Here is a 13,403-nt window from a genome sequence, read left to right as displayed (position 1 = left end):
ACTGGGAGCATGAATGGTCCTGAGAGGGAGTTAATTCTTTACCTCCCCTAAACAATCCTTTTTCACTATAGGGATTGCTGTAATTAAGGATGAGGGTCTGGGGGATCTAAATGTTCAAGACTCGATTGCTTCTCTGGATTTCGGAGAGCGCATGGAATCGGGAAGACGGATAGTGTCAGCAGGAATTCAGGCGTATGTTTTACTTTATTGCACAGATTAGTCTCCGTATCCTTCCTCAGATATAAGTAAGCCTAAGGTTGAGGTTGGGGTCAAGCTTTGAAACAATAAATCTTCAAGAGTTTCAAGAGCTGTCAGATTTAAAAAGCCCTATGGGTTGAAGAGGGCTGGCGGTAACGGGGATTAGGCATGTGTTTCTTCTGCTGCAGTGATTCATACCCCTTCTAGACTTCAAGCCAAGGTTATGGTTTCAATTAAGGTTAGATTATAAGACTCCCCAGTGATTCTACTTTGTGGCCTTCAGTTCTAGGGAGGTGTCTGGCACGGCCCACTTCTTCCCATTTACAGTAGGAACTGATCCAGTTAAAACAATATATGGTTGGGCTTGGAGTCAGGGCTTTGGTTTTTGAATCTCAAGGACTAGGTGAAAAGGAGGGCTGGGGGCTGATGAAGGCTAGAAATTGATATTCAAAGTAAAATTTGGATTTGGGGGGTTTGTGCTCTTAAGTCCTTGATTTATGACTAGATTCAGTATATGCTCAGTATGTTTCAGCAGTGTTCAATTTGTGTTTTGGTTTCAGTCTGTATTTTCAGGTATGTGCAAGCTTCAGTTACTCCCTATGTCACTTACTGCAAAGATTGGCCTCGTTCTTTTAACTGAGGTTAGCGTAAGGAAGTGGGCTGGAGTTAATACTTAGGAATCCACAGCTTCAAGAACTAGTAAGCATGGGCAGCCATGCACTGCAGCCATGTATTTTATTTTTATACGTTGATCTCTGGCTGTAATGAAGATTGGCTCAGGTTTCGAGGATCTGACAGTTGAAGACATCGACATACGCATCATCTGGGGCCTTCAGAGGTAATAAGTCATGACGCTACTGATCTTTGATGTTCCCTCTTACTGCAGGGATGCACAAACCGAGTATGCTTAAGATAGGGGTAGAGTTGGGGGAATCTAAGAAATCAAAGATCTGATGTCATTCTGGGTTCTGTGGGAGTTGGAAAAAGGTTTCAGAAAGGTTTCGGAAACCAAATCTTCAAGAGCGTGTACTGTTGCAGGGATCTTCAGAAGCAGGCTGCTACCAGTAAGAGCCAGCGTCTTGTACTCGCTTTCATCGTTTGGATGAGTCCCATAAGAATAATTGAGTTACAGCGGGTTAGGGCTCGAGTATGAAAATTTTCAAAGGCCCATTTTATCTGTGGATACGGCATATTTTTAGAAGTGATCTAGTGTCAGTGCCAGTGTTTCATTTCACTTTTTAGCTTAATTTCCTATTTATAATTAAAGGTAGAGTTTGGAATAAGATTATGCTTGTGTTAGGAATTATTTCAATTTTTAAAGACCTTAGCTCCTTACTATATTCCTCAGGGACTGTACACCTAAGAATTGGATTGAGTTAACATTTAACGTTTGGGGCTTTGAGTTTCCCTCTCTCCCCCCATATACAAATCCAAATCCAGAGAGTTACAGTTAGGAGCTGGAAACCCAAAGGCCAGAAATCCGTGGACCTTGCACAGTCCAATGAGGTAAAGAGGACAATTTAACATAAGAAGGACTAGGGTCTTATATGTCAGTTTAGTATACAAATAACACTTTGTTTTAGTAGGCTTTAATGTAGGCTTAGAGTTACACTAGGGTTTAGGAAACCCAAACCTCAGGAACTTTATTTACTGGTGGGTTGGGCAGGGTAAGTAGAGTTGATGTAAGTAGGGGTAATATAGAGTCAAGTAGTCTTTAACTGAAATGATGAATCTGCTACTTAAACTCAGGGTTACAGTCTGAGTTGAGATTATGAAGTTTGGAGTAGGCATTCCCCCAAAGTGTACATTCTGGGGATGAAATTTGCAGATTTTTGACTGTCTACATGTCTGTCCCTTAGTTTTAGTCGGGGCTAGGGTTGCTGTTTGGAGTCTGAAGTTACAGAAACCTACTTTTTTAGTTTACTCTACAGAGCTATGATTTGGGCTGATGTCATTCATTGGCTGTAAATACTTCATGCTATCTTTTGCAGCATAGATGAGTACATTAGTTACATTTGGGTTTAGCACTTAGGAAACCACAGCTTCAAAAGCCTATTTTATTTATTGTTATGATTTATATTGTTAATATTTATATTCCCCAGTGTTTATCCTAAACCCATTCCAACATGTAGCCTTAACAGCCACAGAGCAGATCCCTGCAAGAGGAAAGAGACAGTAAAAGCACTGGCAGGTACTGATGCAAATATTTCCATACTCACTAACGCTGGCAGCCTTGTAGAATATATGAAAATGGTCCTTGTAGAATATGTGAAAATGATCCTTAGCTCCGTAGCTAGGCTGTGAAGGGTATTCAGTGATTCCCTTTCTGGTGTAGACTGTGGGGGAGGATTTTCCTTTTTTCCCCCCAAACTTAAAATGGGTTTGGGGGCCTCCGAAGCGAGGATGAAGGTGCATTTGGAACTGAGACTTACAAGAGGATGCGCAAGGGTAGTAGCATGTCGTCCTTCTAAGCTTCTGCTTTTCCAAAGAAATCTCATCTGTGGCACTTATTCCTCTGCTASCATGTTCTTCTGCGGGCTCTCCTCCACCAGCCACTCCAAGCGGCCATCTATTTTCCTAATACTCAAAATATGCTAGGTGCTTTTCAGAACAAACAAGAAAAAGCCCTCGCCCTGTGCATCTGACAACCTAATTTTAGTACATCATGCAAGATGTGTCTGGAGGGATGGGACTGCAGGCAGGCAGTTTTCTTTTATACTTCTCAGAATGAGTCATATGTTTTTGTGAGTAAAGCGACTGGTTCAAAGATTAAAACGACAAATAACACACCACCCTTAGGACAGTTAAATTCCAGACAGATCAGGCTAAGTGAATTGTCAGCATCCCGTGCCCAAAGTTAGTTTTCAGAAAATAAGAGAAAATCCTAGGGATGCTGGTAAAGAATATTTCTTGACATGAGAATACTCTTCTAAGAAAACATCATATATCCTTTGTTATGGATGATATCCCTGAGAAACAAATACGTAAAGACTAAATCCAGTAGTCTGCATAACCAAAATAATGCTTATGCTGCTTGAAAGCATGGTTTTCCTGAAATCGTCAGCAATGGTGTGTTGGGGCTTTTTTTTTTCTTTTTTTCTTTTTTTTTCTTTTCATTCTTTCCACTTCTGCTGAGGAGTGAAAATCTAGAGCATCAGCTGTAGGTGTATGTGTTGAAACAGTGACAACCTTAAATTGTAGCCACTACTCTGCCTGTACGTCACTAAATGATTCAAACCAAATATTGCTACTATTAAGTCCGAAACGTGAGAAACGAACAGGATGGACGAACAGATTTTACGGGAAGGATTTTTAATCCAACACAATGCCAAAAACAACTCCTGCATGAGATCACTGACTATATAATGATGTGAAATAACAGTAGGAACCAACTCGGGGATGTATCTGGGCGCAACGCGAAGAACAGCAGCCCAAAGGAGGACGCTACGATGGTCGTCTCTTGAGAACCAGGAAGAAATCTGTTCCTGGTTGTCCTGAATCCCGTGAAAGTAAAATGAGTCGAGAAGAGTAGTGGTTTCCCTAGCCTTTCACACCAAGCTCAGTATGAATTCAGATCTGCTGATGTTTGAATTTGTCTTTTTTCATGCTTCCTCTTGGTGTATGCTAAGAGTAGGCATATCGAGTCCCTAAGAATAGAGCACACGTTCCGGTTAAGGGTGCTCCCCAAATGCACCAGCCTTTTCAGGAGAACAGCAATTCCTTCTAAAGGTCTAGTTTAGCTTTTAGACTAAAGTAGTTTTAGGTGAAACAGGAAGAATTGCTGGGAACAGTGGAGGAACGGGCAAGCTCAAGCAGGTGCATGGGATTTATTGCCTGTTCTCGGGAACACATTTCAGAATGCCTGATGATACACAACTTTTACAGATAACGAAAGAGCTCCTGTGAAAGTAGTGTACTTAAAATAAATAAGTCTGTTCTCCTGTGAAAGTATGAAACACATTCCAAATAGCAATATCTAAGTTACACATAGAGATAAGGAAATACTGTTCCCAACTCTTTAGGCAGATGTTTGCGCCATGTTTTTGTTCAGGTGCGTACGCTGTTGCCTAGTCCTGTGAAGAGCTTATTTAGCTCCCTTAAGTCTGTTGAAGGGTAAACTTGCGGCTCTGGCTTGAGGAAAAAATTGCTTTATGAGCAAAGCGTGTCAAGCATAGGTGCTTAAGCCCTAAATCTGTTTGATGCTTTCTTTTAATGCATTAAATTGATGCTATATCCAAATACTAGCGTAGTGAGAACAGGATAAATTAAGGGGCTATGTTTCTGAAAAAGATCAGAATATTGAATACAATAGCTTTTCCAGTTTATGATGTCCAAGGAGCAGATCATGAAATGCAAGTGTATTATGACTATCCCGAAACAGTAGCGGTGCAGTGGCTCGAACTGTCTTATTGGTCTGGGTAGATGAGTAGGAAAACGGAGCAATGGGCCGATGTATCATCGCCCAGGGACGAACGACACAGAGCACAGGCATCGCTCCACAGCCGAGCTTCTAGMGTGCCGTCCTTTTCACTTGATCTAAGACTTATCTAATCATGCAACTAAATCAAACACCGTAATAAGGAGCTGAGGCTGCTGGTGTATTTTCAGTGCAGCTGGCAGCAAAGTGAAGCATTCTGCAGCTCGGTGAGGAACCAGCGTAAGTTCAAACCTGTAAAAATTAACATAGCGCAAATCTGAGCTTCCCGTAAGGAAGACAGAACAAACATTGCATGTTATTCAGCTTCTGATGAAGCTCAAATGCTTATCCCTAAAAGCGCACTGAAAGAGAGTGTGTAAATTATGTGCAATACATTTACACAAACTGGAGAATAAACAGTGAAACTTGGTTATTTGCAGCAATTTGTTAATGTAATGATAAATATTTCAGGTAGGACCTTGCTACAAGTAATTCCTGAATGATCTCAGGGAGGAGCCAAGTAAGAAAATTCCCTAAATGAGTTATTTACATCAGTAAAAGATGAACCTAGAATAATAATTGGCATGGTAATGTATTCCTACCTATTACCTCTCAGTAAAACTGCTATGAAAGCTCCAAGTCTTTTTTCCCCCTTGTATCTAAAGAACCTTAAGAAATCCAATGCTTCTAAATTTGCAGGAGTTATTGCAAAAGGCGGGTAGCTTCCCTTTCTAAAACAGATTCAGAATATGTGCAAATCCRGAATATTGCTTTGAGGCTATGTTGAATTTTTTGTGTTGTTTCTTTCCAGTCTTTCTCGTGAGGAAAACATGAAGAACGGCCTGGCACTGCTCTCTGATTATCGTGTTTGTAGGTGGATTTTTTTTCATGTTTTTTCTCCTTCCGTACCTTTTCCAGCTCTCCTCAGCACAACAGATACGGGACCAGCCCTTTTGCTTCCCCTCAAAATTCGTGAAGTACGCGGTGATGGCAGAGCGTACAGGGTCRGCAGCTGGCTTCCGTTTCGACCCGTTCGCAAACTGGGCCAGTTAAGGCAAGCGCCGAAGCTCGTACCCTAACGAGAGGTTCGGCAGCAGCGCGGCAGGGAAGGCGGAATGGGAGGAGGAAGCTGAAGGAGCCGCTGGAGGAGGCGAGCGAGGACCGAGAGGCGCCGGGAGGACAGATGGACGGACGCACGGACGCACGCCTCGGTGCGGCGGGCCGAGGCGCTAGGCGGCTCAGCCGGCGTCGCGCTGACGGCACGGGGCTGGGTCGCGGGTGCCGCGGGTGCGAGGAGCAGCGGAGCGCGGGGTCAGTGACGCGCTGCTGAAGCGCGGACGGCGGCGACTGACCGGAATTCGCAGTCACGGAGGAAACGGGAAGGGCTGGAGCGGCCAAGGGATAGGTCTGCGTGTTTCTGTGCGCGAGACTCCTCCGGGGGCTGAGCGAGATGTCTGCAGGATTAGCAAAGGCTGCCGAGGCTTGGCACGGCGTCGGGGCTGACGTTACGCCTGTAACGTCCTGTTCCAGGACCGCGGCTCCGGGCGATGACTGCGCGTTGCTTCACGGTAACGCCCTGGTGCTCCTCTCCCGAGGGCTCCCGTTACTCACCGACGTTAACTGTTTGGCCAGATAAAACTCTGCAGTTGTTGCGGCGTGTTGGCGAGGTTTCCTAGCGACATTTAGACCGGCACATTTCAGAAATTCAGGGCCCTGGATTAAACGGAGGTAGAGAAGGGAGTTTAAGTTAATCGACTATATTGGGAAATATTAACCGGATTGCGTGGTCTTATGTAGAATACTGTGATCGATCGGTTCTGGCTGCCCACGCAAGTTGTTGAAAAAGAGGGGCTGCTATAACGAGTGAAATAACGGGGATTTGCTCTCGTCTGCTTTGCTGATAGCCCAGAGAAGGGCTGTGATTTCTGCGCGTGAGCGTCCCCGGGCGGGCAGGACCTGGGGGGCCGCGGGGAAGAGAGCTGTTTAAACCAAAGGGCCGAAAGCCGAGCCGTTCGAAACGGGGCGTAAATAGGAGGAGGTGGGAAACGMGAGTTTTGGGTGCGTTTTCGGAGGAGGCGAAACGCCGTCGTGGCGGCRAGGAGAAGGCGCCCCGTCGCCCAGCGCTCCCTCTCCGGCGTTCCCCAGTAACCTCCCCGCGCTCCCTCTCGCTGAAGGGTAGCGGTGAGGTTGAGTTTGTGCCACGGAGCTGTTAGGATTTTGCAAGCGCGTTACTGTGAGGCGGCAGAGCGGTGGCACTTGTTCTGGAGACGTTACTTCACTATAAATGGCTCTGACTCGTTTCCATTTGCTAAGCCGTGTATCAGGGCCATCTGTCGAGGAGGCTTATTTGGGCAGGCGGCGAAACTTTGCCATTACCTAATTGCATGGGGAGACAGCAGTCATCTCCCCGCTCCCCGGCTCGAGCGCTCAAACGCCGGTGGCACTCGTGTTTTGCCTTAATGCCTTTTCTGCTGAGGAGGGTCGCAGCCGCCCGAGCGGGCRAGACTCTTTGGGGGCAGGGGGAGGAAAACCTCGGTTGTTCCTCTGAAGTATGTTCTTCCACTGCGGTGAAATCCGTGCTTGATTTATTGGTTTTCTCTTTCCAACTACGAAATTGTAGCAGCACAGATTTTTATGAGCATCAGAGTAAGCAAAACTTGTGCAAACCGGGGCACAGCAYGGGCATTTTCAGTAGTCCTAAATGCTAAGGCATGTGACATCTGCTGCTTTCTCAATCATATGTGACTTACAGAATATTCATTTGTGCTGTTAAACACAGTACGCACCCATTTTTTTTTAGTTTCAGAGAAAATGTTTGTTGAATGTGTTATTGCTGATACTGCTGCTGTTAAAGCTTTTTGAGGATAATGCATGATAATTTAAATGCACCTTTCCCAGCTCTCCCCCCCCTCCCAAAATCTCAGCACTAAATGTTGGAGAGTGAGGAAATGTGGATATTTGCCATTAGTCCCTCCATGTATCTATTAAATGAAAGGAAATACTCAAACTGGCCCAACCATAAAATAAGGTTATGTGCTTTGGAAACCCACGCCAACCTTGCTTTTTTTTTTTTTTTTTTTTTTTTTAATGAGAGCAGTTTAACATTTCATGCATTTCAGACTTAGCTGTCTCAGTTAATCTCTGAATAGTCTTTTGGAGAATGAAAACTGCCGCAGAGCATGATAAATAACTGCCGTTCTCTCTCGCTCTTTCTTTTTTTCTTTTATTTTTTTGATAGGGACACCATGTATGTTACACCCATTGGGATCTCTGGCTTGTGCCAGGACAGTAGCTCTGCTGTGATTCATACGTGAACTTCAGAAAATATCAATACTTAGTGATGATTTGGGGGCGATGACGTTACTTCCTTCCTTTCAAGCTTTCTACATTTATTTGATCATTACGTCTGGAGCGATATTAATAAGCACTGAAAATAGCGTTTATTTGGAGGGGCTGCTCTTTCACAAGGCTCTGGCAGATTGCAGGGTTTTACCAGATGTTCTGATTTACAAGTCCTATTGCTCATCTTTCAAAGTAAAATTAATTTAAATAAGACCAAAGCACCTTAGAAGAAGTCCCAGGGCATAACATGCGAATGTATTCAAATATTTTCTTCACTTACAAAAATCTATCTATTGAAAATTGTGGTAGATAATTCACCTGTCACACCAATGCTGYTGCTGCCAGCAGATGTGACTTTTTTGATATTTGTTTTTCTGCATTGCATCATATTTAATGATAAATTCATAAAAAATATGAATTAATGTTTTCTGAGAACATCTAGCAAGAGGAGAGATCCTTTTCCTTTGCTGTGATAATTCAGGAGATAGCAGTGATGATTTGCCAACCTAAAACCGCAGTCCTTGCTCCCAAATCTTTTTCTTACAGTGCTTCAAGAAGTACAGGGATSGGGAGGGAGTGGTTTTCTTATTTTTTTTCTAATTTACATCTTCCCGTTCTTTGTTGTCCTTGCCGCGCAAGGTACGATAAACGGATTAGCCCCTTTATTTTGCAACAACATCTTATGTACTTGCAGGCTGTTATCGTGTCTACCCTCAGTCCTACCACCTTCCAGCTGTACAGCTCGAATCCTTTTGGTGTTTGTGGGCATAAGGCAAAGGGTGATGGTTTGGGGTGAAATCTGGCCTGGTGAACTAGAGCACAAAATGTGTCATCCAGGTTTGCCTCCCTTGTGTTTATTGGTACTGGATGATATTCCCCCTCCCCATTAGAAGCCTGCATCCAAGAAACAGGGGAAAAAAAAGTTCATTTCATTTCTGCTGGTCTTGCAAATACTGAAATGCATGTTCCTCCCGTGTTTGGCTGAAAAAAACAGAGCCAGGCTCAAACCTGTAAATGCAGATACGCCTGCTAACGGCTATTGGGCTTGCGAAAGCTTTCTGATACCGGCTCTGAACTGCTCTCGTCAGAAACTTTAGAGCAAAAGAGCAAAGATATAGAAGTTAACCCTGTCCATTGCTGCAGCGGATAGGGATTGCAATCCTGCCTTCTGGTTGGGGACCGCTTCCGTGTGCTGCGGAGGTACGGTCACGTTCGTGAGTGCTCGCAGACCCCATACGTAACTGCTCCGTGTTAGGATTTAGCGGTTTGGTAAATCCAGAGTATAATGTATCGAATGCGATCTGCGGCCCTTTTCAGCCCTGTCTGATTTGCATGTGGAGAGCTGTGGGGCAACAGTCCCCATCCGTCCCTCTTCTGCAAGCTGCTGCCGCTCTGCCGCGCGGATTTTGGGGTAGCCGTTAGCGGGCGGACGTCGGCACCCGATTTTGTGCCTCAGACCGCGACCCGAAGGAAGCCCCCTCCCGAGGAGCACGCTGCCGAGCAGCTCGTAACGTTTTGTGCGTGCACGCTTTTTGTATGTTCTACGTCCATAAAAACCTACTCAATTTACCTAGATTTTGGATATAAAGAATTTGCAAAATTGGAAAGAAAAAAAAAACTCCCATAAGGAAAATAAAAGTACTGTTTGCCAATGTGATATTATACTGGGAGATGTTTAATATCTTCCAAAGCCAAGCTTTTAGATAATTTTTACTGGAGAAAGAATGATTTCTTTCTTGACATTAGTCTCCTCTGCTGTCCTTGGGCATTTCACTGCCTCCTTGGCTGTGATCCCTAGAGACGCCCCGGCAGAGGAGCGCTGCAGGGAAGGACCCAGGGCAGCAAAGCGACGCGCCTCCGTGTGCAAGGGAGCTTCTGCCAAGTGCGAAGGGCGACTTGAGCGGGGGATCGAGCATCTCTGAAGGCCCAGCAAGGCTCTCTGCGGGAGGGCTCGAAAGCAAAGGGCAAGCGGCTTAGCCGAAGGTCTTCGGAGCAGCAGTCGGGACGAGCGGGAGTGGAGGGAGATGTTCGCTGCAGTCAGAGAAAAGGCTGCTGCCACTGTTGAGCGAGAGCCTGAGAGCTGGGATGCTCAGGCAGGACACGGCTGCACTCGTGCCCTGATGGTCGGGGCAGATGTTCGTGGGTGAACGGATGTGGCCCTGCGTCATCACAATGATGCATACGAAAAGCTCTGACTTTGGTGTAATTCGGACTAAAATGTGTTTGGATCCCGAAAACGTCTCAGATTTTAGCATGGCTGGTTTAGATTAAAATTTCAGGCTGGAGAGCCAGTGATGATTTTCTTTTTCATTAATTATTTTAAAGCATTCTGGCACCCAAGGAGGGAGGGCGACAGGACTATGTGATTTTATTTAGGTAATTAATAGGGCTCTATAAATGAACAATGATTAGTTTTGCAAGGGCTCAACTTCACTGCTGAGCCTGGCTGCTCCGATAACAACTACTTCCAAGTAGCTGGTTCTCGGCAAAATAGAGTATTTTGACTAGCTGCTCTCCAGATGCTTGCTTTTTTTTTTTTTTTTTTTTTATGCAGTGGTAACTGATTCTACTATGTATTCTACTATTCTAATAGTATTCTACTATTCTACTATATTCTACTATTCTACCTTTTTGTTCTATTTATCGTTTTCAAATGTAATGTCTATCAGGCAAATGCATTTTACGTTAGTTCAAGTAAAACTTAAAGCTGATCTTGCTGTTGTTCCTAGTATCTGGTGAGAGCTGCTTACATGCTTAAGATGTATTTTGATTAGATGAGGTCTCAAGTTTGAAGGAAGTTGGACCTTTTCTGGAAAGGTTGCTGCTGGCTTTCGTCTTATGTGCCTCTCTGGTGACCACTGGTGCCTTTTCACTGTCTGTAGCAAAGCTATAGAGAAACATGGTGAAGGTACCATGGTTTCACCTACCTGTGCGACCTTCGGGGGGTGAACACGAAACACTACTGTGCCGCAGCCTCATCTATTAAAGGGCAACGTAACTTAAGCCTCCGGAAACTTTCCAAAACAACATGAGCTGTGAAGTGCGGGCAGTAACATCTTGGCAAGCGCTGTGCCGGGTTACACCCAGTTTGAGGTTCTCCGTCGGCCTCCACGTCGCCGAGATGGTTGCAGAGGCACCAGGGAGCAAACCGCAACTGCGCTCGTCCCCAGAAGAGCCCGAGCGCAGCAAAGCTGGCCCCTGTGGCTGGTAAATACTTGAAGATTTGTGAGCTGTTTCTGTTAGCAGAAGAGGATGACGAAGGATTAATGAATTTGATGTAATCATCAGAGTTATTCGCAAGGTTTGTACGCAAAGTGCTGCTGCTTTAGCAGAAGGGCGATCAGGAGGTGACGGCTTCCTCACGGGTCCAAACCTCTTTCCTTCAGCCCGGCTACTGCTCGTAAGCTCTCTCGCATTTAATATTTGCCCACAGATGGTGAAATGCCAGGACAGTTGTGCAGAAATGGTACTCTGCAAGTACAGGAAGGTCTTGCCACCTTCGGTTTATCACCAAGGCTCCCGTAGTCCCTTCACCGTGTGTTTTTAATGTTGTTTTCTCACGGTATTTTTTCTCCATGTCCTCCACTCACACAAAGGAGGCCCGGAGAGGTCCTGTCGTGAGCCCGCGTTCAGCGAAGAGCTAGGGCAATTCCGTTGTTTCTGTGGGATTTGGGAATTCGTTATTCTCACAGCTCTTCCAGCCTCACTTTTTAGAGCTGCAGTATCAGAAGATGGAGGCCCCCACACCAAAAACCTGTGCCCGATAGCTGGGAAGGCTATTTGAGAAGGTAACTGAGTTTTCTTGAAACTTAACTCTATTTTATGCACCACTGTATTTACTAGAGACAGTACTAAACAGATCCCTTTTTATTAAGTTCTTTTCTTTAAGGGCCCTGGGTTTTTTTCCTCTGAAGTTATGGAACCAAAATGAGGTTTGTTGTTGTTGGTTTTTGTTTTAAGTTTTCATATATGGCTTTATTTAAGTGTTTGCCAGAGCCCGTCCCACACTTTTCTGCAGCAAGGGAGTTTGGCCTTGCTTTAGTTATGGGCTGGATCATATCTGCCTCGTCCAGATTTCTTTCTTCCTCTCAGGTATTCCGCACAAGCGGTTTCCTTGGGAAACTTTCTGCGATCCAGGCCAAAGAAGGGCCGGACTACATCTTGTGTGATGCTGCCTGCTTTCCTCTAAGGCCTTGAGAGGCTGGGAGGTGTGCTGGTCTTGGTCCTTTTCATGTTCGGCAAAGATGGCCTAAAACCGGAATCTTTGCATCGGATTTGGTGTGCAATTTCCTAGGAAGCATACAGGTATTAAAAATCTTGCTTGAGAGAGACTGTATGCAGGATGTCTTCTCTTGATCTTTAGTAAACTAGTCTGTAACTTCGGCTGGGATGAGAAGTTTATTAATGAGAACATCAGTGGCATCTCGCTAGATTTCAAGCCACTTTGTTAAGCTTAGGAGCAGCAGCAGTTGTCCTCACTTCTGTATGTTAGCCCTCCCCATCTCAGGAAAGATCTCTTCTCTAATGCAAGCGCTGTGTTTGCTATGCCGATTTTGTGCTTCCTGTCCACATTTTACCCTAGAAATTCCCTCAACTCAAAAATTAACGTTATCTTTATTAGGCTATCTTTTACCACCAGATTCTCCTCTCCTCCTTCCCTACCAATCAAGCCATCAGCTATACGAACTCCAGCTTTAAATTCCTGGGTATCTCACTGCAATATTTGAGGAGCTGCTGCATGCTGGCCTAGAATGATAGTTTATGCGGTTATAAACCACCTTACCCAAACCACAAGCCAGCGCCCCGGGCGTCAGCCCTGTTCCAGTGTCCGTGTCGCTTGGGTAGCGCCTCTGGTTGCGTGGGGTCCGGGGAGAAACCTTACCCGCACATCTGACCTGACTTCCAAGGACAGCCGTGTGTTTCACGGAGTCACCGGGGCTGGAAGGCGCCTCTGGAGATCGTCTTGTCCAAGCCCCCTGCTCGGAGCAGCTGCTCAGGACTGCGTCTGGTTGGGTCTCGCGTATCTCCAAGGACGGTGCTTCCACCCCCTCGCTGGGAAGCCTGTTCCTGCGTTTGGTCGCCCTTAGAGTACAACATTTTTTTTTCTAATGTTTAAATGGAATTTCCTGTGTTTCAGTTTGTACCCGTTGCCTCTCGTCCTTTCACTGGATACCACTGAGACGAGTCTGGCTCTGTCGTCTTCTCACCGTCCCCTCAGGTAGTTATGCACGTGGGTAAGATCCCCCCGGAGCATGCTCTTCTCCAGGCTGAACAGTCCCAGCTCTCTCAGCCCTTCCTCATATGACAGATGCTCTAGTCCCTTAATCATCTTTGTAGCCCTTTGCTGGACTTGCTCCGGTAGCGCCATGTCTTTCTTGTACTGGGGAGCCCAGCACTGGACACAGCACTCCAGATGTGGCCTCACCAGGGCTGAGCGGAGGGGAAG

The sequence above is a fragment of the Apteryx rowi genome, unplaced genomic scaffold (assembly GCF_003343035.1).
Source record: "Apteryx rowi isolate R43461 unplaced genomic scaffold, aptRow1 scaffold_100, whole genome shotgun sequence".
In the NCBI taxonomy this organism is placed as follows: Eukaryota; Metazoa; Chordata; class Aves; order Apterygiformes; family Apterygidae; genus Apteryx; species Apteryx rowi.
The sequence above is the reverse complement of the archived record's forward strand: the minus strand, read 5'-3'. Positions refer to the sequence as shown.